Genomic DNA, 27,751 nt, shown 5'->3' on the forward strand with positions numbered 1-27,751 from the left:
TTCGATGGCCGATAGGAAAATTTACCAACTCAGTGTTTGGATATAACTGCCGCAAGGCCAGCGGCGGGGGGCCCGGCCCCCCGCCAATGGCCGCAAGTTTGACCTTGGATTGGTAACGCTGCCACCACTCAAGTGCAGAACCCCTGTGAGAGCCCAGAAGTGGTGGCAGCGTTACCAATCCAAGGTCAAACTGCCAGAGTGGGGAATCAGCCTTGACATGGTTGCAGAGGAGTCGGATCATTTTGAACCAGAAGCACAGATCTCAGGATTTTAAAAGGACACATTTTTCCATTTGGGAGCCTGCAAAGCCAGGGAGTCTTTTTTTTCTTTTCCTTGTCCTTTCTTTTCCTCCTGATGGGGAACAGGTATGAAGAGGGTTCAGCCTGCAAAGCCAGGGAGTCCAACAAGCTTTTTTTTTTTTTTTTTTAGACTTTTTTCAGAAGAATTCGGTATTGTTCCTGGTTAGTAACTGACTGATGTAGTCCGCCAAAAAGGGGCCTGAATTTCAGAGATTGAGGGAGGGGAGAACATTGATAATCCTAATTTGAATGGCCTATTCCTAGTCTCATAATTGACATGAAATTTTGTTTGTGGTGTACATCCAAGAATGAAGTTAGTCTGGGAGCACATACAGGTAATGAGATGGGGTGGGAGGGATCACAAACCTGAGAAAAGTTCATTTGAGCACAGGCTTAATATTGAGGAGCAGTGCTTGTAAGTGTATTGTGGGTAGGTTCTGGATACATACCCTCTTCCTCCCACCAAAATCAAATCAAGTTTGTATGTGAGTGCACACATACCAGATTGATGGGGTCTGGGCATGCTAATTACAAACTACTGTAATTGGTGTGTGTTAAGGGGTGCCTGCAATCTGGGTTACTAGGGAGGAGGGCACCAATCTGGCCTCTTCCAACATGACCATCTCCTACATTACACATCCACAACAAGAAGTTTTCTGGGGGAAATGTAACCTGATGAAAGAGAGAAGAAGAAAAGGGGGCCATGTTCAGGTGTGGTGCGTGGTCTGTTAGAATGGAAAGTCTAATGATCATTCAGTAATTGTTGTTTTTAATATGGAAGTACTGCAAACTGGGACACTGATTCATCAATGTATTTATATATGTTCCCAACTGGAAGCACTAACGTCAGTGCACTGGGTCATAGACTTTGTTAGTCACATGCATATGTACTCTGTGGAACTGGGGCTTTAAGGCTGGACAATTACAGGTTTTTTTCTGTTCTCGTTCTTCATTTATTTACTATTTGGTTAAACAGGTATTTAATACAAACCACTACCAGTATAGGTTGCCATTTTGTATAAAATAATACTTTATTTATAAATAAATATCTTTGTAAAATACATAAATAAGAGCAATAAATAAAAAATTGACTTCCATAAATATCCTGTCACACATAAATAGTAGCAACATCTTTTAAAATTCCACTGCATCTCATTTCACATGATGTATAAAATATCAATAGATTTCAGATCGTATTTCTAAAAATTTTGGTTTCCAAACTTCTTTGTGAGTTTGTCTTATAATTGAAAATTTTCTAATTCTACTTGGATTCTCTTGCCAGCACTGAGGCTGAACTGCTTCTCTGTTAGGAAATAATTGCTATCTCTTCATTTTCATGCTCCTAAGCTCTAGGTTATAGAATATCAGGGTTGGAAGGAACCTCAGGAGGTCATCTAGTCCAACCCCCTACTCAAAGCTGGACCAATCCCTAGACAGATTTTTGCCCCAGATCCCTAAAGGGCCCCCCTCAAGGATTGAGCTCACAATGCCAGGTTTAACAGGCCAATGTTCAAACCACTAAACTATCCTTCCCCCGCCCCCTGGGGCCTTTCTTCCTGGTCAGAGAATCCCATTTCCTATCATTGCAATCAAACATGTCTCCAGATGCCCAACTTGCTGATGAGTCTAGGTTGGAATCTCTGAATGAAAGTCCCACCTCAAGTAGCTTAGGAGAGATTTATTTATTTATTTTGCAAAAGCAGCAGGAAATGCTTTGGAAGATTTTCTGGATTGTCACCTGGGCACTTTCCTTCAGGGACACTCAGGTCTTGAGAACCTCTTGGGACCACCCAAAATCTCTCTCTTCATTCTAACATTATAGCATTTTTCTTTTGGAAGTTGTTCTTCTTCACATTTGTTCTGCTGTTATACTGTGGTTATACTGCATGTTAGGGTTCAGAGATGAGATTTGATCAGAGAAGAGTTGAAGCACATACATATACAGCAAACATATGTCAGCAATGTTAAAGGACCAATCCTTTCTTTTAAAATTCTTAATTGTTTTGTAACTTTTTTGATATCCTTCATTCATAACGGTTTTCAAGTACATAAAAGGTTACTGCAAGGAGGTAGGAGGGAGAAAAATTGTTCTCCTTAACCTCTGAGGATAGGACAAGAAGCAATGGACTTCCAGAAGTCCCTCTTACTGAACCCGGGTCACGGCAGCAGCAAAAGGGGCTCCCAGAGTGTGTGAGGAACCGGAGAAGGAGGGAGGGAGGCAGAGTCTCCTGGAGCCGAGCCCGGGCTGCAGCAGTGGCGAAAAGGGCTCCCAGAGTCAGGGCTGCCCGAGGGAGAGCAAGTGGGGCAATTTTCCCCGGGTGCCACCGGGGCCCCCACAAGTATGTTGGAGGCACCTCCTCCTGTCTCCATGTCCCCGCCCCCATCTCCCGGTGTCTCAGCTGGCAAGGGGGTGGGGATGAAAGCTGCAGCTAAGCAGCAGGAACTCAGGCCCTGCTGGAACACTATGCCACTGCAGCGCTGTCCGGGAGAGGGGGTAAGCGGAATGGTAAGGGGCCGGGGCCAGAGACGGGCAACCCCTGACCCCAACCCCTCTGAGCTGGGCACCCCCAACCCCATCCTCCCCATGGCCCTGACCCCCAGCTCCGAGCCCAGTCCCTCTGAGCCGGACACCTCCTGTCATAAACAGATAAGTAAGAGTTAATAGAACAGAAGTACTTCATCTCTCTTTTGCCTGTAAAGGGTTAACAAGATCAGTGAGCCAGGCTGTCACCTGACCAGAGGACCAATCAGGGGACAGGATACTTTCAAATCTTGAGGGAGGGAAGTTTTTGTGTGTGCTGTTAGTTTTTGGTTGTTGTTCACTCTGGGGGCTCAGAGGGACCAGATGTGCAACCAGGTTTCTCTCCAATCTCCCTGATACAGGTTCTTATAGATTCAAAATAGTAAGTACTAGGTGATAAGGCTAGTTAGGCTTATGCTTGTTTTCTTTATTTGCAAATGTGTATTTGGCTGGAAGGAGTTCAAATTTGCATTTTGCTGAAAGGATTTTAATTTGTACTTGTATACTTAGGCTGGGAGGGTATTCCCAGTGTCCATAGCTGAAAGACCCTGTACCTATTCCATTTTAAATTTACAAAGATAATTTTTACTTTTTTTTCTTTCTTTAATTAAAAGCTTTTCTTGTTTAAGAACCTGATTGTTGTTTTTTATTCTGGTGAGACCCCAGGGGACTGGGTCTGGATCCACCAGGGAACTGGTGGGGAGAAAGGAGGGAAGGGGGAGAGAGAGGTTAATTTTCTCTCTGTGTTAGGATTACTTTCTCTCTCAGGGAGAGTCTGGGAGGGGGAGAGAGAAGGAGGGGGAAAGGTGCATTTTCCTCTCTGCTTAAGATTCAAGGAGTTTGAATCACAGTGATCTTCCAGGGTAACCCAGGGAGGGGAAGCCTGGGAGAGGCAATGGTGAGGGAAAGGGTTTACTTTCCTTGTGGTAAGATCCAGAGGGACTGGGTCTTGGGGATTCCCGGGCAAGGTTTTGGGGGGACCAGAGTGTACCAGGCACTGGAATTCCTGGTTGGTGGCAGCGCTACAAGTACTAAGCTGGTAATTGAGCTTAGAGGAATTCATGCTGGTACCCCATCTTTTGGACGCTAAGGTTCAGAGTGGGGAATTATACCATGACACCCCCCGACCCCATCTCCCCACAGCCCTGAGCCCGGCCCCTGTGAGCCAGGCACTCCCCAACCCAGAGCCCAGCTCCCCACCCAGCCCTGGGCAACAGCAGCACCACCCCCAGGCAGCGACAGCCCATTGGCATCAACAATCACCATCACCCAGCAACAGCCCATCATGTAATGGCAAATGTTTACATACCATTAAAGCATTTTATGTTTTTAAATAATGCATTTAGTGTATTTTCAAATTATTACAAATTAATTTTTGAATGTATTTCACTAGTTATTTTTTACACTTCCAAATACATGTTACTATAGTATTGCAACATATTTTTTTTATGGAAGGGGCCCCTGAAATTGCTTTGCCCCGGGTCCCCTGAATCCTCTGGGCGGCCCTGTAATTGTCAGTCTGGGAGTTTATCCAATAGGCAACTTTCCACTAAGGCAGCTATTAAAAATCAACAGCAATAGACTTTTCTAACTAGATTATTGATCAAAACATCCTGAGCCATCCCTGTTTGTGAGATACAAACTAATTTTTTTTCTAGTTACTTTGTTTACTGAAGGCATTTGAAATAAACAATTAGATTTCCCTCTTTAAAACATTCACATCAGCCTTTTAAAGTGGTCAAGGAAAGTTTCCTGAAATTAGGAAGCTACTCAGTCCACTGTTGCCAAATTAAAATGGGATAACTAATGAGTATATAACAACTTACCCAGATCTCCCACAATCACTTCTTGTACCTTTAAAAAAAAATCTGTTGTTCTTTCAAACAAAACCAACCCCCACTCACAACATATTCAGCTGCCACAGTGATGCACATTGTATAAATATGTACACAAAGGTGGAGATAGTTACACATACTGGACATTAAGATTATTTTTCTACTGTGCAGAGGTTCCTTAGTTTCTCTCTCTTGGTAGGTTGATAGACCTGGACTGGGTGCTTGAATTTCATACCTACTTTTCTCGTTTTCCCAAATTCACATTACTCCTGGGGGAATTCTGCACACAATAGTTTAAAATTCTGTATATTTTATTTGTCAAAAATAACATAATATAGTCACACCAGTTTCAATTATTTTTGGTCATTTATTTCAAAATACCTGTCAGCAAGTATGTCTCTAACAATACAGACAACAAAAATGATTCAGGAAAGGTTTTTTTGACAAATAGATTCCGTGCTAGGCATATTAATACAGAACTCCGAGTAATAATTCATTTAAACTACAATACAGAACCATATTTCCTGCATGCCTCAGAAGCAGTTTAAAGACTTGGGGGAGTCAGGGGTAATGGAGGAGCTGAGGGAGTGGGAAGTAAATTGCTGGGAAGGAGTCTGGGTGTGAACTTGGAGAATTGTTGGGTATGGGTGGGAAAAGTATGGAACAGGTTTTTTGGTGCGGGGTAAGGAGAGATTCCTCCATGTAGACCCTGGCTGAACCCTTGCTTCTCCCATTCAGTCAGGCACATCTGCCCTTGTCCCCATGCGTTCCTGCACCCTTTTGTGTCTTTGCATCCCCTATCCACATATGTCCTTCCACACCCCCTCCCGCTATCCTCATGTGGCCCTACACCCCTCCCCCTGTCCCCATGTGTCTCTGTGCCCCCACCCAGCCACTCCCCAGTCCCTATGTAGCTCTACATCTCCTCCCCCACCACCATGTGGCCTTGGACCTTCCTCCCCACTGTGGCCCTGTGCCTCCAATCCCATTCAGCCCCTGCCCCAGTCTGTCCTCCCCAACTAGTCCTTATGAGCCCCTTTATGACCCGCCCCCCCAGCAGCAGTAGCATAGCTGGGGGAGAGCAGGGGAGCGGCTGCTCCCCACTGAGCACATTCCCCCAAAGTGGTGCCTTTTTAATTTTTACACTCACCCCAGCAGTCCAGGTCTTCGGTGACAATTTAGCGGTGGGTCCTTCAGCTGCTCCAGGTCTTCAGCGGCAAGTTCTTCAGTCTTCAGCTGCAAGACTTGGGGTTTTCTTTCTTTTTTTCCCCCTTCTCTGCTTTGGCACCTTTTTTAACGTGTTTGCTCCACCTGCTGGTAGAACCTGCCTACGCCACTGCCCAGCAGCCCCACACTGTCTGTCTCCCCACAGCCCCTGTCTCCTGACCTGGCCCGCTGCAAAGAAGGCAGGCTCTTTCTCCTCCCTCACTGGCCTGGAGTTGCTGCTGTGGTCTATTGCCACAGCATCCTCTGGTGGACAAAAAAGTCAGAACTGCAGAAGTTATTTTCTGCTGAGAGCTGCTGCTCTTCTTGCGCCACAGTGCCCTCTGGTGGGGAAAAATGCAGAACTGCAGCAACACTTTGGCAGAGCTTTTTTCTATGCAAAAAATTAAAAATGTATGGCTCATTAATTATGTGCATGCACATCTTTCTAGTTTTTGAAGAATGGGGTTGCCTATATGCCTAACCCCTATCTCACATATGTTGCTGCAAGGCCTAAAACTACACAATTGGGCTCTATTCATTTTTTAAAAATTGGATCCGATTTTTGTAAAGGGATCAGAGGTAATTGTGGGAGATTTGCATTAATTATTTATTAATAATCCAATATTTTGTCTTTGCATGCACTGGATTGAGCAGCTTCATACTTTTGGGAAATGTCTTGATTCCTATTTGAAAGGCTAATGTAACTGTTTTAATTTCAACAGCTATTACACTGCTGACTGCTACTTTTTGCTCACCTTGATCAGTTGAATTTGAACAAGATATGGCCTTTGTTGTATGAAGAACTGTACATAGAGTTAAAATGCATAATTTCCCAGGATTGTGTATGCATGAATGTATGTTATCTTTTTTCCCTTCTGTAGTAGTGGATTTGTCTTGCTTTCATTTCTTTAGATGCACTATGGAAGTGGTCATACAACTGCAGGTGTTTCTCCTAAGATAATGAAGGGCCATAATCCATTTAATGCCGATGTAAGATCTTAACTGCAGTTTCTGCTAAGAACTTTTCATATAGGCCCCGAGTCCACAGTTTGGCCTGGGCCATGAGGGCTGGCTAACAAACAATACATAGCTAAGAGAAAGCTGGGGTAAACAGATAACTGTGTGTGTTTCAAGTCATTGAGCAGAGTCAGCATAACTCCGAATGTAATTGGGCATCCTTATCATGAGTTATAGACACATGAAGCACTGAGAGAGGCCTCATGGTTACTCCCCAATGCAGGGAGAAGATAGTGGTACAATACCTCTCAGATCCCAGACAGAGTTCAGGGAGAGGCCTAATATGATTGACATAAGTTATGACACCTTCCCCTCACAGATGTATGCCAATCCTAGCTCACAGAAATGCAAAGGTAAACTTATAAACAATTGTTGTTATTAAGAACTAATTACTACTTTTTTGCTTTAAATCTCCATGAATGTACCTGTTGGTCAACCGGAAGAGCTGCTACCTCATTCCCCTGAACTCCAAAATTAGGATTTAACCTATACACTTCAATAGACATAGTTTGGGGGTAATTACCTATGTGTCAGCAAGACATTAATTTGGGCCATGGGTGGCACCATTATGTAATCTTTTAGACCATTGGTTTATTGTGCTTCTCTTGTTTTGCTGCTAGAACCTATCCAGGGGCTTGAGAAAACCCATCCCCATTGCTTCTCTCTGCCCAATGAGCGCCCTATATAGTTTATTGTAATTAATTGTTCTGCAGTGTCTCTGAGCCTAATAATCAAGATGATACTCTGCTAGCGCTGTGCGTAATAAACTCCTGTGCTTGACGTCTACATGGTGTGGATGTATGTTCCTTCAATAAGAAGCTGAGAAAGAGAGAGAGGGTGGGAGATCAAAGCAGCACAAAAGTTGTAAGCACAGAGAGAAACTTTTCCTCTTTCTTGCCCACGATCTTGAGATTCCTAATATAATAATTCCTATAGGCAGATCATGCATCTGTGTGACATACACATATCTGTCTATATGAGGATTTCGTCTTCCATATGAGGATGTTAACAGATTAAGCCTCACAACACACCTATGAGATTAGGAAGTATTATAATTGCAGATTGGAAGCTGAAGCACAGAGAGATCAAGAATCAGCTTTTGAAATGAGGTTCAAGGTCTGGACACTTAAATATGTGTGCACAATGACATGTGTAAATGGGGGTTTAGATACCTAAATAACTATTGGCATATGCTGTTGAGGTAACTGCATAGGCCAGGACCTCTCCCCACTACAACTTTGGCCCTGCATAACATATCCAAGGTCACACAGTGAAATGTCAGCAGAGCTTGAACTAGACCTCACATCTTCTAAGTCCCTGACCTGGGCCTTAAACCACAAGGCCTAACAACCCGAGGCAGAACTTTTCAGATTCTTTAGCTGGCTGGACTGAGGAAACAGTATTTTGGCTCTACAAACAGACCACTAGAAAGAAGGATGCGAGCCAAAGCTAGCTCATCTTCTTTCTTTAACGAAAAGTGCACTGCTCAGTGATGCAGCACCCTCCCATCCCATACTCAAGGTGTGCAGTGACCTTAGTATTTGTATTGATAGTTTTCTTTGTCACAGGATTTCTTTTCATGATCCACACTTTGGCAGAAACAAGGACGAGGGAATCTGCTGCAGTGGCTTCTTTATGTACATAAATAACTGACTCTTATTGGCACAAACTACAATAATGATACCAGTTCACGTCTGACTTCTTTTGTGATCCCACTTTATATCATATCTCAGCTTACTATTGGTGGGCCCAATCCTGCTGTGATGCTCCCTGGTTCCTGATAGGAAGGACACACTCGAATTACTCATGAGACAATGGAGTTGATAGAAAGGCCAAATGGGCCCACCTCAAAACAGGGCAAACTGCAAAAGGCAAAAATGGGCCACTCATCTGGACAAGCTGAGGGATAACGGTGCTGCAAACAGTTCAAGCAGCTTTAAAAAGCTTTAAAAGTTACTATGTCGGAATCAGGAAAAAATATTAAAAAAAAAAAAAAAGTATTGCTAGCCCTAGAGGTTTTTATGGTGTTGATCTCCCTTGCAGATTCTCTGATGGCTAACATGGGTTGAGTGCCACGAGAAGCTTTTCCCACACTCACGGCATTCATACGGCCTCTCCCCTGTGTGGATTCTCTGATGCTTTATATGGGTTGAGTAGTCACATCAGTTTTTCCCAGGGTATGGCAACACTTGCAACTTCAAAGCGTTGCCGCGGGAGCGCTCCCGCTGCAGCACTTTGAAGTGCGAGTGTGGTTGCGGCGCCAGTGCTGGGAGGGAGCTCTCCCAGGGCTGCAGGTACTCCACCTCCCCGTGGGGATTAGCAAACAGTTCTGGGAGCCGCACTCCCAGCGCTGGGGCACTGTTTACACTGGCGCTTTACAGTGCTGTAACTTGCTGCACTCGGCGGGTGTTTTTTCACACCCTTGAGAAAGTTGCAGTGCTGTAAAGCACCAGTATAGCCAAGGCCCCACACTCAGCACATGTATTTTTTTCTCTTTCCCCTGAAGATTTCCTGCTGTTTTGTGGTTTCCTTGAGGTCTGTCTGAGTTCCCCAACAGGAAATACATTTACCTACTTTCTCCCCTGGCTGCTTTACCTGCTCTCTTTCTGGTCTGTGCTGAATGTCATGGGATTTTTCCTGCTTATGACTCCTGGACACATTCCTTTTCGATCTTTGTGATAATTCTCTATGTTAATCCATTTTCTCAACATTTTCCTGCTGAGAATTCTGCTCCTCTTTCTCACGCACCATTGCGTCACCTGCTGTGATAGAGACAGAAACGTCAGACAGGGATGGAAAGGGGAAGGCCAAACCAAAACAAGTGCTGGAGAGAGGTCAAATAAAAACCAGGAACTGAACTCCCTCAAACTTTTCCCCCAAATGTTGTAGTAGGATTTTATGTTTGTTTTATCTGATTTAGAATGAAGGATAAAGAATAATTATGTACCATGCATTAAGTGTATTGGTGTATGATCTGATCACATCCTGCCAACCACTCTTTTTGAGTAACAGAAAGGAATGGCTAATGGGCCAATGGGTAGAGATACATCAGCCAGAATCTGAGTCTGGACTGATTTCAAGGCAGTAACAGACCTTTGAGGATCACCAATTTGTTGCAGGTTTAGCATTTTAAAATAAGTAAAAGAATGCCATGGCTGTTTTCTTTTGCATTGCAATTTGATGTTCCTGTTCAAAATGTTGTGTGTCAATTAATTCTGGTTTGTGTGTGAATGAGGAATGTGTGTGTTAAGAGGTAAGTGTGAAGGCCATCGCTGAACCAGATGTACAAGGGAGGAAGCAGCAAGAGATGCAAGGGTGCCAGGAAGCTGCAACACGCCCCTGTTGAAATGCCAGAGGAGGGCTGATTGATGACTCTAAAGATGAGACAGGCACCTATCAGTGGGGACAAAATAGCTGTGATCAAAACCAACTTGGGATAACTCCCTGAGGAACTACTTGATGAAAGATCAAGATGAAGGATGAAAAGGACAATTTAAGAAAACAAGCACTCGTCAAACAATTCATTACAACATGATGGTGCAAAACTCATTGGTCCCAATGAAGGAAAATCAGTATTGTCAGGGAAAAGACCACCACCTTAATGATTTGATCAGACAGCCTGAGGCTCCTTTATTTCATACAAGCATATATGCAGGGAGAGACAGCATAGACCCCACGCAAAAGGCTGGCTGCTCTACATGTTACAAATTTTACCAAGCTTATAAAGGTTAAAACCGCAAAACGTAGCACGCTGGTTACACATGTTATTTGCCTTATTTGGAATATAATGTTGATAACAAGCAAGCTGACCAATTAATTCTTCATCTATGGCAAAACCCCAATTTTCCATCTATGGCTTTTCCTGTTATTGTCTTTGCCAATCAAGTCTGCGGTTTGACCGTTCTAGCACCTTTTCTGTAGTCCCGACAGCAAGCTCAGCTGTTATAACTTAACAGATCTTCTGGTTCCCCTTTATCCAATTCTAGTTCCTCTTTTTGGGGCCCTGACCACATCTTTCTGCCTCGGCATGCCCTTTATAAAAAAAAAACACAAGTTTAGCAGAAGTTAAAACTCTTGCTCCTAGCTAAAGGCTTTTAGGCCTACTTTTACTCTATTCTCAGCAAAAAGCCTGGGGCCTTGGGTAAGGTGAGGGGGGGCGGGTTTCCCTATCAGTATATAACCAGGGTGCCTTGCCATGAAACTTTGGGTTCATTCTGCCAAGACTTCCCCAGAGGATTGTATTGCAACCGACAGAACCCAGCTCCTCCTACCCATGATCAAACTAGCTGGCCACTAGGTTGATCCGGACTCTAGACTGGTAACTATAACATCGACTGGCGGCACAGTGTGTGTGTGTGTGTGTGTAGTGTGTGATTGAATGCATATGCTAATTGTTGTAGCTCCAATAAATGTGGCATATTGCCTTTTCCCCTGAAAAAGATCCCGTGTGCTTCTTATAAGCATAACAGGATAACACCCACAAGGCAGCTAGCTAGCACATCTTGGAGGGACTGTTCAAATTAAGTTGTTCGTCAAGACACACCTGGTTGACAATGGACCATGGGAAAAGAGTGGACTGTCATGTAGTCTATCATGTGGACTGTCTGGAATCTAGGTAATGGCTTCCTGCAATGACTGAGGGAAATTGGGCATGAACACGTGACTTGCACATGTGACTCCAAAATCCATCTTGTTGCTGTAATTTTCCACAGGAAGAACAATGGGATGCCCTTCACATGGCAAAAGTATAAAAGGCCCTGGAAACACCTCCATTTTGTCTTCAATCCTGCTTCTTACCTCTGGAGGAACTTTGCTACAAACTGAAGCTCTGAACAAAGGACTGAATGACCCATCCCAGCCGTAGATGTACTCCAGAGACTTGACTTAAGCCAACAGTTTATTTCATCACTGCTACAAGCCTGAACCAAGAACTTTGCCATTACTGCATGTAATTGATTCCCTTAGCCAATTTTACCTCTCCCCTTTCTTTCTTTTTATGAATCAACCTTTAGATATTAGATACTAAAGAATGGGCACCAGCATGATTTTTGAGTAAGCTTTAAGTTGTATATTGACCTAGGAGTGGCTGGCCCTTTGGGATCAGAAGAAACTATCATTTAATGACACTGGTTGTAAAGAACTACTCATCTCTGAATGCAGTGTTTTTGGTGGTGTTATAAGAACCAGAATGCCTGAGAAAACTGCCTTTATGTTTTCTTGTTGGCCAGTGTGGGAAACAGGAGTTTACTTTAGTGGCTGGTTTGGTCTATCTTATAAAAGAACAGGAGTACTTGTGGCACCTTAGAGACTAACATATTTATTTGAGCATAAGCTTTCGTGGGCTACAGCCCACTTTATCAGATGCATGCTACGCTCAGATAAATTTGTTAGTCTCTTAGGTGCCACAAGTACTCCTGTTCTTTTTACGGATACAGACTAACACGGCTGCTACTCTGAAACTTATAAAAGAATAACCACCAGTTTTGGGTTGTTGTCATAAACAGATGGTTAAGGGTTAATGCCTTTTTTACCTGTAAAAGGTTAAAAAGTTCACCAAGCCTAGCTAACACATGACCAGAGGGACCGATGGGGGAACAAGATGTTTCAAAAGGAAGGAGGGAAGTTTTTCCTTTATTTAGAGTTTCAGTTTCAGCCGGAATGAAAAAGATCAAGGAACCAGCTTCTTATCAGAGTAGTAAGTTTTAGAAAGGAATAAATAGGTTTATGTTTATTCCTTTGTAACCTGTCTTATGCAATTAGAGGTAGAATCAAATTAGGTATTTTTTTGTGTAACTAAATTTATGCCCAGGGGAACATCCTCTGTGTTTTGAATCTGTTGTCTGTGAGAGTAGCTGGTATGGTAATCTCTCCCAGAGGGTTTTTGCTTTACCTTTCTTTTCTTTAATTAAAAGCCTTTTTCTTAATACCTGATTGATTTTTCCTTGTTTTTAGATCCAAGGAGATTGGATCTGGACTCAGCAGGGATTGGTGGGAGAAAGGAGGAGGGATGGTTAATTTCTCCTTGTTTTAAGATCCAAGGGATTGGAGCTGGACTCACCAGGGAATTGATGAAGGAGTCTCTCAAGGCTACCCAGGGAGGGGAAGGTTTTGGGGGGAAAGGGAGTGATCCAGACACTGAAAATTCTGGATGGTGGCAGTGATACCAGATCTAAGCTAGTAATTAAGCTTAGAAGTGTCCATGCAGGTCCCCACATCTGTACCCTAAAGTTCAGAGTGGGGAAGGAACCTTGACAGTTGTGTTTGCCCTATTTCTCAGCAGTTCGTCCTGAATTTGGCATCCTCAGTTGTGACACGCTAAGGCTTGGTGACAAAGTGCCAAGGGAGGGGTCTGGGTTGTGGATTTACAGAGAGTTAGGTGACCCAACCTTCAGACAGTCTCCCTTGGGACCACCCTCTTTAGGGTATGTCTAAGGTGCATCAGGGAGTCGGCCGCCATCAAAATCTCAGGTGCGGAATAAAATTCTGCCTCCTTAAGCTCGTGTTTTCTATGCCTAGAATTCAACTGTCACCAGATGGATCAGACTGAACAGGTTTCAAACCTCGAGGAGGCTCTTACCTTCTAAACAGGGACGGCTGTTTTCTAGTAAAATCAGGAAAAGGGAAGGAGAAAACTCGAAAGAGATTCCTCCTGGCGCTCACATACGTGAACCCGAATACTCTCTCAGTCCTCAAAGAGAGACCTGGAGAAGGAGACTTGCTGAAGCAAAGACACAGGGGTCTCTGAGGTTTCCCTGGCCCATCGCCCTGTCCTGCCTGGCTGACGTCAGCATGTCTCTGTGAGGTCACCACCTCCCCACCACCTTTGACCAATAGTCTGAGGTCCTGCAAAAGGCCTTTGTGATGTCATTGCCACAGCCCTCCCTTGCTGTGCTAATGTCCTGCCCCTGGTCAGGCACTTTGGAGGTTTGAGCTACTCCCTGTGGATCACCTCACTCAAGGAGCGTTCGTTCTAGGAAGCAAGCCAGTAGTTTTGGATCATCTGCAAATTTTGTCAGCTCACTGTTTAGCAGATCATTTATGAATATGTTGACTAGTCCTGGTCCCAGTACAGACACCACTAGTTACCTGTTTCCATCCTGAAAACTGACCATTTAGTCCTACCCTTTGTTTCCTATCTTTTAACCAGTTATTGATCCACATGAGGACCTTCTGGAGGTGAAAGTGAGCCGGCATGTTATGGTATGGGGTACCGGCAAGAGCCAGTATGCTATGCCAGCCTGGCCCGGCTTCCCCAGGCTGGTGATTTAAAGGGCCCAGGGCTCCCTGTAGCAGCCGGAGCCCCGGGCCCTTTAAATCACCTCCCGAGCCCCTCTGCCGGAGCCCCAGGGAGCAAATCACTGCCGTGGCAGCTGCTCTCTCCCGCTCTGCGAACACAGAGCAGAGACAGCAGAAGCTTACTTGCCGTGGGGGGGGCACCATTGTCCGAACTGTGGCACCTCCCTGACACCCCTTCCCTAAGGACCCACACTCACACCACCTCTCCTCCCGAGGCCACACCCACAGAACGCCTCTTCCCCGGGACTGCACCCTTTCCCCCTCCCCCATCATTTGTCCTAACAGCCAGTAAAGAGAGGTGGGGCCATGGCCCTCTAAATTCCCTGTCTCTCCCCACCCCCCAACACAAGCTCTCTACCCCACCTTGCACATTGCAGTTGAAAAGTAGCTGGCAATCTAGTAGGATGCCCATGGAACAATGGGATAGAAACCTGCATCATGTGAAGCTGTACCAGCCGATGAAGCATTGCAAACCCTTCCCAAAGCACCCTGGAGCCAGTTACACAGTGGGATAGCTACCCACAGTGCACTGCTCTCCATGGCAATCCAAGAGATGCCAGCATGGATGTGCTCTGGTGACACAGGGGCATAGGGTGGACATGCAACAGCTGTTCAATTAAAACACTTTAACTCAGGCCACATTAACCTTTCATGTAGACATAGCTTAAGAGTGAGACAAGACCTAGCTCCGTTGAAATTAAAGAACCACAACTTCCTCCATAGTTGGCAGGATTTGAACCTGCACAGGGAGACCACAACAGATTTCTAGTCCACCACCTTAACCACTCGGCCACAACTACTTGTTTGATGCTGTTAGAGAAAAATGCAGTTCTCGCTTTTTTGTTTGGGTGCAGCAAAATCAAATACTTTATTATTTCTCCAGCAATTGCAATAGAGGGAGGGAGTGCCCTAGGACACTGGGTCGCCCCAGTCCCAGACAGGTCTCTCAACAGGTAAACAATTACAGCAAGCATTTATACCTTTGTTACAGACAATAACAAGCAATAATACAGACAATAATGAGCAACAGCTGCATTTTGTTTATACATGGGCTATCCTGCTATCTTATTTTCCTCACTTCTGGGTGCCAGTCTACGTATTTGATTATCAGTGCAAGGTCGTGATAACTTCTCACGCAGTTCTTTCCTACTCGCCTCACACTATCCTCGCTTCTACAAATCTCACGTCATTAGGGTTACAGCTGGCCTAACTCTTGCTAACAGACTGACATGCATTAAGATCCCCTACAAATCCTTGTCAATTCTTTCCCTTCTTCCACAATGTGTTGCTCTCACTACACTCTAGTTCTGTTCTCACTGAGTGATCAGTTCCAGTTGTTTCCTCAGACCAGCTTCCACAACACACACACTGCTGTGCCGTTGTGTAAGTGTGTCCATGGCTGAACAGCAAGAATTCCTGCTCCCTTCCCTTCTGGCTGGAGCATGAGGAGAGTGTGTTTGTGGTTAATGATGGTGCTGTAGATTGTTGTCCATTTCCTGCCTTGATCATTCAGACAGTCCCTTTCCCGTCATATCCCCAGTATATCAGTGATTGCAATAGCAGGGGGCAGGTTTTCTCTGGGGCACTGAGCTTTGCCGGGGGGTTGATGGCTCCTGTCTTTCCTCACCCTGGAGTAAACTCAGCTTTTTATTCCATCCTTGATGTTTCAAGGAATAACAACAGATGACCAAAGAAAGAGGTGGACAGGGTGGGTCTCAGGGGAGGGGTAGAGAGGTGTGGGTGGTGGGCAGGTCAGGCCAGGGGAGGGGGCAGAGAGGTGTGGGTGGTGAGCAGGGCCAGTGTCAGGGGAAGGGTCAGAAAGGTACAAGCAGTTGGCAGGGTAGGTCTCAGGGGAGGGTCAGAGAGGGGCAAGTGTTGGGCAGGGCTGGTCTTAGGGGAGGAGGCAGAGAGGTGTGAGCGATGGGCAGGGTGGGTCTCAGGGGAGGGGGCAGAGAGGTAGGAGCGGTGGGCAGGGTTGGTCTCAGGGAGGAGGCAGAGAGGTGCGGGCAATGGGTAGGGTGAGTGTCGGGGGAGGAGGCAGAGAAGTGTGGGCAGGAGGGTTTAAAGGGAGGGCTCAGAGAGGTGTGGGCAGGGTAGGTCTCAGGGGAGGGGGCAGAGAGCTGTGGGCAATGGGCAGGGTGGGTCTCAGGGGAGGGGGCATAGAGGTGTGGGTGATGGGCAAGGTGAGTCTCAGGGGAGGGGGCAGAGAGGTGTGGGCAGCAGGCAGACCTTGGGTAGGGGGTGGAGAGGTGCGAGGAGGCCTTGGGGGAGGAGAGGAGCGAGCGAAAGGTGGACCAGCAGGCCTCAGCCAAAGAGGAAGAGCAGGGGTGGGAAGTGGACAAATGGGAGTGAGGGCAGAGCACAGGTAGGGCCTCAAAGGGAGGAGACTGAGGGAAGGGAGTGGAGTGGGGAAACAGCACCATGGTCTGGGCAGGGCTGCCCACAGGATTCAGGGGGCCTGGGGTAAAACATTTTCAGGGGCCCCTTCCATAAAAAAAAGTTGCAATAATCTAGAATACTATATTCTCATGGGGGCCTCTGCAGGGCCTGGGGCAAATTGCCCCACCTGCCACCCCATTGAGTGGCCCTGCCCTCAGCCTCTTCTCCTAAGTCCTCTGCCCCCTAATTATTTTTCGTTGCCCTCCCCTAGACTCTCTCCAATTTGTTTCTGTAGTGGGGAGAGGGAGCGCGAAAACTGGATGCAATGCTCCAGATGTGGCCTCACCAGTGCTGAAGAGAGGGGAATAATCACGTCCCTCGATCTGCTTGCAATGCTCCTACTAATCCAGCCCAATATGACCAGTTACACTGGTCTACAATTTTTGAGAAGTCGTCTGCTTCAGAGATAAAATGATATTTATTATGTGTTTTGATGTGCTGAATTCAAATATGACAATTAAAACAACTGATTGGCTACTGTTTCTAAGATATTTAAGTTTTTGCATTTTATGTCTATGTATATTGTGTAGATAGTAGAGTTTTAATCATAAATTGTAAACCTGTCTTTTCATGTGTTTATGGTTGCTTTCCATGATAATATTTCACCTGTCCTGTTTATGTAACACTTTAAAAATCAGCAAAAGGGTTATATACATAAAATTTATTATGAAACAAAAGGCAAAAAACTATTCTGTACATAGTTTAGTCCTATTCAGTGTCTACTCGGCGCTTCTTGGCTTGTCTCTTGTATTCATTAAATGGAGCATCTCTTGTCACTGTCCAGCAATAGTTTGCAAGCATTGATGGGCTCCATTTGCCCTGATAGCCTGCCAGGAGATTCCACTGCTGTAGTCTGGAGCCCAACAGCTCTGCCTTACTCTTGGGTAGTTCCAAATCCCTGACAAGGTCATTCAGTTCACCTTGTGTTATGAGGTGTGGTTCAGAGGAGGAGGATGGGAGAAAATGTGGGTCCTGTGACATTGATGGTTCAGGACCAGAAGTTTCATCCTCTTCCTCTTCCTCGTCTGACTCAAGTGAGAAGGATTCTGGTGCATCAGGAACCGGCAGTCCTTCTCCGTGGGGTACTGGGCGTATAGCTGATGGAATGTTTGGACAATGCACAGTCCACTTTTTCTTCTTTGACACACCTTTCCCAACTGGAGGCACCATGCAGAAGTAACAATTGCTGGTATGATCTGTTGGCTCTCTCCAAATCATTGGCACTGCAAAAGGCATAGATTTCCTTTTCCTGTTCAACCACTGGCCAAGATTTGTTGCACAAGTGTTGCAGCATATGTGTGGGGCCCACCTCTTGTCCTGATCTCCAATTTTGCAGCCAAAAGAAAGGTGATAGGCTTTCTTAACCAGAGTGGTTATACTGCGCTTTTGTGATGCAAAAGTCACTTCACCACAAACATAGCAGAAGTTATCTGCACTCTTCACACAAGTACGAGGCATCTCTGCTCACTTTGGCTAAACAGAAATGTGTCCCTTTGCAAAATCAAACACTGACAAATAAGAGAGCACGACACTGTATGATTTCCAGAGCTGATATAGGGCAATTTGTTCAGCAGAGTGATGTAAGCTTCATTATGATTGCATCATCCATGACTTCTAGGAATAACATGATGCAATTCATATCATGTATGATGCAATACCAGCTTCAGATTGCATCATTCATTGTTTTGCCTAAAAAGCAAGTACTGTCCAAACCCAGTCATAGATTTATTCATAGATCCAGTCAAAGATGTATTTTAGTCATTTCTGGTTTAAATTGAGATCCCTTCCCTTTATAACTCACTTATCCTCCGCCATTCCCAAGTCAAGGGTCGTATATACTGACCCAATAGCATATCTTGAAAACTAGAGCCAATCAAGAATTTTAAGTATCATTTTCGTTCTCAATGACCCAGGGTTAGTAATGTTGGACTACTTTTATTTCGGAAGCATTTTGGCTATAGAGCAGTGTTACCCATATTGAATGCAGACACAGCAATATTTGATAAATTGGTTCCTGTCCATTCAGGAGGTTATTTCCCACCTATTTATAAATAATTGTTAGACCTGAATAAAGATATTGCAGACAAAACCAGGTATGCCAACCTGACCAAAGTCAGGCTAACAGAGGTTTTTGGGTAATTCCTGTCAGGGACTCTAACCCAGATGGCAAAGTTCGTTGTCTGACCACGAGAGAGACAGGCAACACCAGCAAGGTCCGATCAAAAGCTCTTTATTGACAAGTGCAAGCATCTATAGAGAGCAGCTCATCTCCAGAGAGAACCAGCCTGCTCTTTACATCTTAGTATAAGCCTATATAGACAGTTCTGTCGCATCATAAATTATTTACAGGAGCAACCCACCCCCTTCTTTTAACAACTAGAAACTAGACACTTTTAGTATACATGTTTTACAGCATTAGGTGATTAACAATATCTTAGCAAGCACCAGAAGTTAGGAATGTAGGGGAGTTAAAACAGACAGAGAACTGAACCAAGGAGTGAAAACAGGGAGGCTGGGATTTCTTATCAGTTCTTCAAAGGAACTGTTCCTAACACCGCACAGTTGGTACTATACCAGGAATGCAGCCTCTTCCTTATCTCACTTTTTCCCAGCACTTGTGAGATATGCTGCTGCTTCTCAGTGTTTTCCACTTAGGAATGTCAGGGACTCTAACCCAGATGACAAAGTTTGTTGTCTGACCGCGAGAGAGACAGGCAGCACCAGCAAGGTTTGATCAAAAGCTTTTTATTGACAAGTGCACGCATCAATAGAGAGCAGCTTGTTTATTAAGCCAGAGTGATTAACATAATGAAGATGCTCTAAGTGGAGGGGAGAGAGCTGTACTGTCCCTGTAGGTAACCCATCTCCCTAAGAGGTGGTAGCTATGTCAGTGGGGGAAGCTATGCTGGTGTATGTGCAAGCTGTGGTGTCTACATGTATATATAAAGTTTAATCAAACCCCATTTTTAAAAGCCCTGTGGTCTGGGAATAGAAAAGGAGCTCTCTGAGGCAGAGCCCATCCTTCAAAATCCTTAAGATCACTGACTTGCCTTGGCAAATGTCAGGGGAGTATATCTCAGTGGTACAGTGTTTGGCTGTAAATCAAGTAGTCCTTGGTTCAAATCCAAGTGCCCCCTTACAAACCTACTCCTTCATTAAAAATAATTCCATTGCCAGTATGTTCAGAAGCTCTACTAAATAGGGGTCCCTGAAATGAATGGACACACTTCATGCTTTCCTATGCAAATGCATAAAAACCTAGCAAACATGTTCCTCTGCTGAAATCACTTTCAATCCTCTAAGTGTCTAGGCTTGTTTTCGTCAATTAAACAAAGGCATATGAAAACTCATTTGCAGGTCCTTGGCCTCCATGGGCAACAATGTGCAGAAGAACAAGTACCACATCCACTTGGGAGGAATGGACCAGTCTGTATGACACTTGGTAAGTAAGTTGCCATTGGGACTGAAAACTCTACTGGAGATGGACAGGAGCCTGTTACAAAACTAAAATAACCAAGATTTCCCAAACTCCCTGTAACACATTCAAACCTCTCTTTACGCACATGGTATCAATTGGGGCTCTAATAAATGGCAGCCTTCCTTTAACACAGATCATTGTTCCTTGTAACTTTCAGATGCATCCAAATGGCAGCTGTTTAGAGGTCATGGGCTGCTAGTTCATGAGCAGGAGCAGAGTCTCTGTAAGTTTACCAACCATAGAGCTTGTTATGTCTGCATCTAAGTAAGTGCAGAGTTATTTCAATGGCTCCTACACTGACACCTGCTGCCCTTTCTGGCTGGTTAATTGCACTATTTGGAACCTGCTCCTAAAATTGCACCCGTTCTGAGAGTCAAAACTGCCCAAGGAAACCCCATTGGGTTTCAATGGCAGTGCAGGCAAGGACCTGACAGGACAGCACAGGGGTTTCAGCATTCCTCCTTCATGGTAGGGTCAGAGGTTGCTACTAGCATGACTGTGGGGTTCTATTCCTGGCTGTGGGAGGAAAGGGGTGTCTAGTGGATTAAAGTAGGGGCCTCGAAATCAAAGAGAAAACATCTTCCTTTTCAGCTTCAATGCACATTGAACAAGAACATGGCTTCTCATCTCTTAGGTTTCAGAGGAGCAGCTATGTTAATCTGTATCCTCAAAAAGTACAGGAGTACGTGTGGCACCCCAGAGACTAACCAATTTCTTAGATTCTGTTGCCATCATGTGGCCATTTCATTTCACTTCTTATTGTTAAAAGGTTTGGGTACTTTGCACAGAAACGTTATTTCCTTGGGAGAGATGGAGAAGTGGAAGCTGCATTGATTTAATCCTCTGACAATTAGATGAGGATTAAAATATTCCCCAGACAGCTCATTCCCAACCATTCTCCCTCACTGCTGCCAGTGAAGTTCAGTTCTGTCCCACGGCCCCAAGAACTGCTGGGTGCAAGTCCTGGGTCTGATGTGCAGTAAGAAAAAAAAGAAAGATAATGGATGTACCCTATCTCCTAGAACTGAAGGAACCATTGAATCCAGCCCCTTCCTTCATTGGCCAAACCAGACAGTGCCTGCGTAAAAGAATAAATGGACACAAATCAGATGTGCCATCATGTGCCAGCAATGCCCCTCTGCCATGTACACTGACCAAACCAGACAGTCTCTACATAAAAGAATAAATGGACACAAATCAGACATGAAGAATTATAACATTCAAAAACCTGTCGGAGAACACTTCAGTTTCCCTGGTCACTCATTTACAGACCTAAAAGTCGCAATATTCCAACAAAAAACCTTCAAAAACAGGCTCCCACGAGAGACTGCTGAATTGGAATTAATTTGCAAACTGGACACCGTGAAATTAGGCTTGAATAAAGACTGGGAGTTGATGGGTCATTACACAAAGTAAAACTATTTCCCCCTGTTTATTTGTCCCCCTGCTGTTACTCACACCTTCCTGAAAACTGTTGAAAATGGGCCATCCTGATTATCACTACACAAGGTTTTTTTCTCCTGCTGATAATAGCTCACCTTAACTGATCACTCTTGTTATAGTGTGTATGGCAATACCCATTTTTTCATGTTCTCTGTGTGTGTGTGTGTGTGTGTGTGTGTGTGTGTGTGTGTGTGTGTGTGTGTGTGTGTGTGTGTGTGTGTGTGTGTGTGTGTGTGTGTGAGACTCTTTGGCCAGGTCTGCACTACAAAATTATTTCAGCAGAATTATATTGCTCAGGTCTGTGAAAAACTCACAACTCCCCCTTGGTCGGCAGCTTGTGGCTGGTGTACACACTGCAATGCCACATCTGGAGACAAAACTGCCCTGTTTTGGTGACAAAATAAAACCAATTCGATGAGAGGCCTAGAGCTTTTTGCAGCAAACTTAAAGGGACAGAGTGCCAGTGTAGATGCTGCCGTTCATTATATAACCATAACTGGCCTCCTCCAGTATCCCATAATGCCTGCCGTGAACTCGCCTGCCCTGCATTCTGCTACAGAGCCATGGTGCCCTCCCCTTTCATAGCTCCAGGAAGTTCGGACAGCTAAGCCTGCTGCTCTGCTCCGGCAGCCAGGAGCAAATCTCTGCCGTGGATGCTGCTCTCTCCCACCCTGCTAACACAGAGCAGGTGGCAGGAGCTTCCTTACAGTGGGGGCGGCGGCGCATTGGCATCCGAACTGTGACACCCCCATGATACCCCTTTCTTCGAGAAGGCTCTTACCTTCTAAACAGGGACGGCTGTTTTCTAGTAAAATCACTACAAGGGAAGGAGAAAACTCGAAAGACGTTCCTCCTGGCGCTCACGTCCGTGAACCCAAATACTCTCTCAGTCCTCAAAGAGGGACCTGGAGAAGGAGACTTGCTGAAGCAAAGCCCCAAGGGTCTCTGAGGTTTCCCTGGCCCCTCACCCCTGTCCTGCCTGGTTGATGTCAGCATGACTCTGTGAGGTCACCACCTCCCCACCACCTTGGATCAATAGTCTGAGGTCCTGCAAAAGGTCTTTGTGATGTCACTGTCACACCTCTCCCTTGCCGTGCCAATGTCCTGCCCCTGGCCTGGCACTTTGGAGGTTTGAGCTACTCCCTGTGGATCACCCCACCAAAGGAGTGTTCGTTCTAGGCAGCAAGCCGGCTAGACAGGAAAACATCAGAGGCTGTTCCCAATGCTACACTCTGTTTTTCAGAAATTAGTCAACTTTATGGCCGGAAGAGACCATTAGAGCATCTAATCGGACCCCCTGCATATCACAGGCCTCCTGTATGACACAAGAGCTACTTTGGGAGCAAAAGCATTCCAGAAAGGCATCTAGTCTTCATTAAATGACATCAGGAGATGGCGAATCCACCACTTTCCTTGGTAGCTTGTTCCTGTGGTGAATCATCCTCACTGCTGAATTTTTACACCCTATTTGTAATATGAATTTCTCTCTTTTCACTTTTTGGCCATTGGGTCTTGTTATGCCTTTCTCTGCTCTATTAAAGAGCCCTTTAATACCCAGTCTTTTCTCTCCCTGAAGGCACTTCAACACTTCTGTGAAGTCACCTTTCAATCTTCTTTTGATAAGCTAATCAGGTTGAGCTCTTTCACTACTCACTAGAAGGCATTTTTCTCCAGCCCTCAGAACATTTGGTGGCTCTTTGCTGCCCCAGCAGAGCAGTTTGCAGGGACCACTGGAGTGGTTCATGGAATGGCTGGTGGAGTGGAGCGGCTCAGACTCCCTGCTTGCAAGAGGGGAAGTATTGCCTCCTAGAGGCACCCGGGGGGGGCGGGGGTGTAATTGTCCCAGGTCACTGGGTGGGGGCTCGATCCAGTTTTGTATTGTGTTATTGAAGCAGAACCCCTAGATACTGAATCCAGCCCTTGTTTCTGCCAACTCAGAGGGGCAGAAGAGTTACAGGAATTTATCACACAACCCTCCCTTTTCCTATGGGGAGAATCTAGGGAAGGAGGAGTCATTCCTCACCTGTGTTCCCAGAAGAACTGCTAGGACTCCTTCCTGCCAGCTACTCACTCCTGGATTCACCCTCAGCTCCTGGGATCTTTCTGCTCCAAAGGCTCCAGAGTCCTGGGGTCGGGAGGGCGTCACTGCACAGTCTGAAACACAAGGGAGGTTTCTGGAATTGAAGGAAGGAGCAGAAAATGGAGAGGAAAGAAACAGAGAGAAAACGCCTCATCTCTCTCCCCTCCCCATCCCAGCAAGAAATGTTACCAAGGACCAGCATTAAGGGAAATGGTGCCCTGGGTAAAACTTAGACTTTGGCACTTCCCCATCACCCCTGGACGATCCCCCTCTCCCTTTACCCCCTCACTCCTGCACTCCCGACGTTTGCACCTCCTTCACCCCAACTCCTGCCGCCTCCTGTGCCCTAAACCCTACACTGTGTCCCCTTTGCCCTTAACTCCCACACTCCCCTCCTGTGCCACGAGCCACTGCCCATCTCCTGTACCCCCTTCACCTCTAACCCCTGCGCCCCCTCCTGTGCCACCAGCCACTGCCCCTCTCCTGCACCCCCTTCACCCCTAACCCCTGCACCCCCAACCCCTGCCCCTCTCCTGCACCCCCTTTACCCCTACCCCTGCACCCCCTCCTGTGCCCCCAACCCCTGCCCCTCTCCTGCACCCCCTTCACCCCAACCTCTGCCCCTCTCCTGCACCCCCTTCACCCCTACCCCTGCACCCCCTCCTGTGTCCCCAACCCCTGCTCCTCTCCTGCACCCCCTCCTGTGCCCCCAGCCACTGCCCCTCTCCTGCACCCCCTTCACCCCTAACCCCTGCACCCCCAACCCCTGCCCCTCTCCTGCACCCCTTCACCCCTACCCCTGCACCCCCTCCTGTGCCCCCAACCCCTGCCCCTCTCCTGCACCCCCTTCACCCCAACCTCTGCCCCTCTCCTGCACCTCCTTCACTCCTAACCCCTGCACCCCCGCCTGTGCCCCCAACCCCTGGCCCTCTCATGCACCCCCTTCACCCCAACCCCTGCGCCCCTTCTGTGCCTCCAGCCACTGCCCCTCTCCTGCACCCCCTTCACCCCAACCCCTTCCCCCTCTCTTTTGTCCTCAACCCCTGCGCCCCCTCCTGCAACCACGTGCGGACAGTGATCTGTGTGCATGGAGAAGCTAGCATTGCTCCTCCCTGGGATGCTGCTCCTCCGGGTACCCCTAGGGGCTGTGGGGGCCTGGGGATGAGAAGTGATGTCAACCGAGCTCCCTGCATCTAGGTCACTTTCCTCACTTGGGCTGCATAAGGGGAGGGCAGAGAGCAGCAGCTTCTGATGCTCCCCTCACAGCACAGCCCAGGTGGGGAAAGTGACCAGGATACATGGAGCACATAGTGTTGTTCCTCACTCCCCCCGCAACCCTCTATGGCCCAATGGAGGAGCACTGGGGCAGGGGAGAGCAGTGAGCACCTTTGCACTGCCACACGGTGCCCTTTGACCCCCTGGAGCCTTGGGTGGCTGCTGGGGGCCCCACCCCTAGTGCCGGCCAGGCTCCCCAGCACAAGCAGCAGAAAACACAGGGAGACTGGCCCCACACTGAGCAGCGGTAGCCTGGGCGGCACGTAATGGAGGTCGGGGGGGCTCAGTCTCCCCAAACCTTGCATCACCAAGGGGACAGTGGGGCCCATGACTGGGACCCCGGCCAAATTAGGCCACCCTGCAAAAGTCTCCCCTATGTCAGCCCCAGGGCTGGAGGAGCTCCCACTCCCTGCTACGGCCCAGGGGCTGCAGCAGGGGTACGGAGCTTCTCTGGTCTCAGGGCCGCAGCGGGGCAGGGGTAAAGGAGTGACAGGGTGGGGCTGGTGGGGGAAGGGGTGGAACAGAGGTGATAGTGGATGGGGCTATGGGTGGAAGGGGGCAGAGCCACAGACAGAAGGTGGGGGCATGGTTCTGGTGCTGGGGCCCCCACACTTGTTCTCCCTTTCCCTGGGCTTTGACATCACTAGCTTCTGCTTAGCGAGTAGGGTTCAGTGGTTCCCATAATATGGGGAGAGACTTCTAGGGGGACACAAAGGAACATTCATGGGGGCATCTTAGGTCCTGAGCCAGCCCCCATGGAGGGCAGGGAGGAAGCACCACTCAGCCCCACTCTGTCCCAGCTCTTCCCCAACCCCACCCTCAGCCTGGGCCCCTGGCTCCCAGTCCAGCATTGACCCCCTTGCCCCTGTCCGCACCCCTCTCCCCAGCAAGCAACAGCCCACTCCCAGCCCTGGTTCTCGACTGTGGCTTCCGAGGGGCCACAGCCATGGCTAAGAGGGCACATGTGAAATGTTTGGGGACGACTGTTTTAGGGTGACGTCCTCAATCACTTCTCTGCAGTCCAATAAAAGCTATTCCTCACCCATCTACCCCTCTATCAGGATGAACTAGGTATGTTCTGCTGCCCTTCACTCATACAGGAGGGAGAATAACATTTCATTCCACTCAATCCTAAAGTGATTTCTAACCCACCACCAACCCAAACTGGTCATTTTGGGGAAGCGGTCCCACCATGCTGCATAGCTAGGCAGAGTAGATGTGTCTGTGCAAACACGGTCTGTTCCTGAAATCTTTCCCCAGCTCATCACTAGGTGTGATGGGGGAGCTCATTCAGACCCTGCTTACGCTTAGTATTTCAAAACTTCTGTGTCCCTATCTCTGTTGGCCTTAGATTTCTCCTCCTGTCCCTTTCCTGACAGCTCAGATAAGGTGGCTGAGTGGTTAAGGTGATGGATTACTAATCCATTGTGCTCTGCATGCATGGGTTTGAATCCCATCCTCATTAGATGCAATTAGTCTTCACTCCTCCTTTATAGACAACCATCTCCCCACTTGGTACAATACCAGACACAACAATGTTGCTTCTTGCAAACAAAAACCTTCTCAGAAACTCTGACACCCCCTGCCCCGGCTTTAAATAAAATGTCTAAATCCCAGATTTCTAAAAAATGTCTCTAGTTCTGTATTTCGTAGTTTTTATCTTAAAAGCTAATGTTTCCTCAAGCTGAATAAGGCAACGCTTCAAAGGAAAATGTTAGAAATGGTAGGGGAGAAATAGGAAAGGAAAAAGCCCCTTTTCTCAGGAGATACAAACTCGACTCCCTCCTGTCTCTATCACCAGTGGATTTTGCCTCCCTCCTTCTGAGGTGTAAATAAAATAAAGAGGAGACAAGGTGGTTTGGCACAAACAAAGGTAAGTGTAGTCAGGGTAAAGGTACAGAAAGCTGGGGGAACAGGGGAAAATGCAAACTTAATGAATACAATGAAACAGTGACTGGGTTTGGGAGCTTAACGCTCAGGCCCATAAACCCTCCCTTGGAAACTAGAAAACACTAAACAATGCCCCAACACAGAAACCTTTCCCCACTGTTCAGGTGCAGTGGATCCCAGGTGCCGGCGCGACGCCCAGGACCTTCCACTCTCCCGCTGATTTAGAACCGTTGAGGAGGAGCACTGGGGAGTCCAGACGACGGTTGGGTTTCGTTGCTGGCACGGAGGCCCTCTGGGATGCTGGACACCAGGAATGCAGGACGGCAGGAATGGGGGTGACAGGCCTCCTGTTCCTCAGTCTCACGGTGGGACCGAGGGGGTTCTTCACTCTCCAGCTTGGGAGCACTGTGAAGACAAGACCGTGGACGGGTGACTCAGAGATTCCCTCCTTCCTCATCACTGCACAACTGTTATCTTTTGTCTGAGCCAGGCAGAGTTTATCTTCATCACGTTCTATCCATCCACTTCTCAAAGTGTCATGTGATGAAGCATTCTCCCTTGTCTGTGCTTGGAGATGATGCTTTGACTTCTTTAATCCTCTATCAGAGTCGCTATGAGTGGAGATGAAAGTGTCAAAGACCTGGGAGAGGAATTCAAATGGATCCCAAACACAGTGCGATCATTGGGAGTTTAAATCCCAGGTTCCATCTATTGGCAAAGCCACTTCTAACAAGGTAGCTGTTTTGTCCCCCATTATGGCACAAGTTTGAAATATGGGCAGCATAGAGCCAATATTCATAACATCAACTACAAAAATGATACACATCTAGAGATAGCATCATTATAATCAGCCAATCAGAACCTCTCCATAGACCCCTTACATGACAACCTTTCTACAGTATTGGCTGCAAATATAGAACAGTGGTCACAATGGTGATCTATACAGTTACAGATTATGTCAATAACGTCACA

At 46.8% G+C, this 27,751-nt stretch overlaps 1 protein-coding gene and 2 non-coding genes across 3 annotated transcripts in view; 2 read left to right on the forward strand and 1 right to left on the reverse strand.

Annotated features, from left to right (window-relative positions):
• Positions 1-27,751, forward strand: part of LOC115643738 (zinc finger protein 660-like) — a 579,185-nt gene that overhangs the window by 155,069 nt on the left and 396,365 nt on the right. The gene's annotated exons all lie outside the window — the stretch shown is intronic.
• Positions 14,893-14,974, reverse strand: TRNAS-AGA. Its single transcript has one exon. It is a non-coding gene; the product is annotated as a tRNA-Ser (tRNA).
• Positions 26,273-26,354, forward strand: TRNAS-ACU. Its single transcript has one exon. It is a non-coding gene; the product is annotated as a tRNA-Ser (tRNA).

Source organism: Gopherus evgoodei, unplaced genomic scaffold (assembly GCF_007399415.2).
Source record: "Gopherus evgoodei ecotype Sinaloan lineage unplaced genomic scaffold, rGopEvg1_v1.p scaffold_69_arrow_ctg1, whole genome shotgun sequence".
Lineage (NCBI taxonomy): Eukaryota > Metazoa > Chordata > Testudines > Testudinidae > Gopherus > Gopherus evgoodei.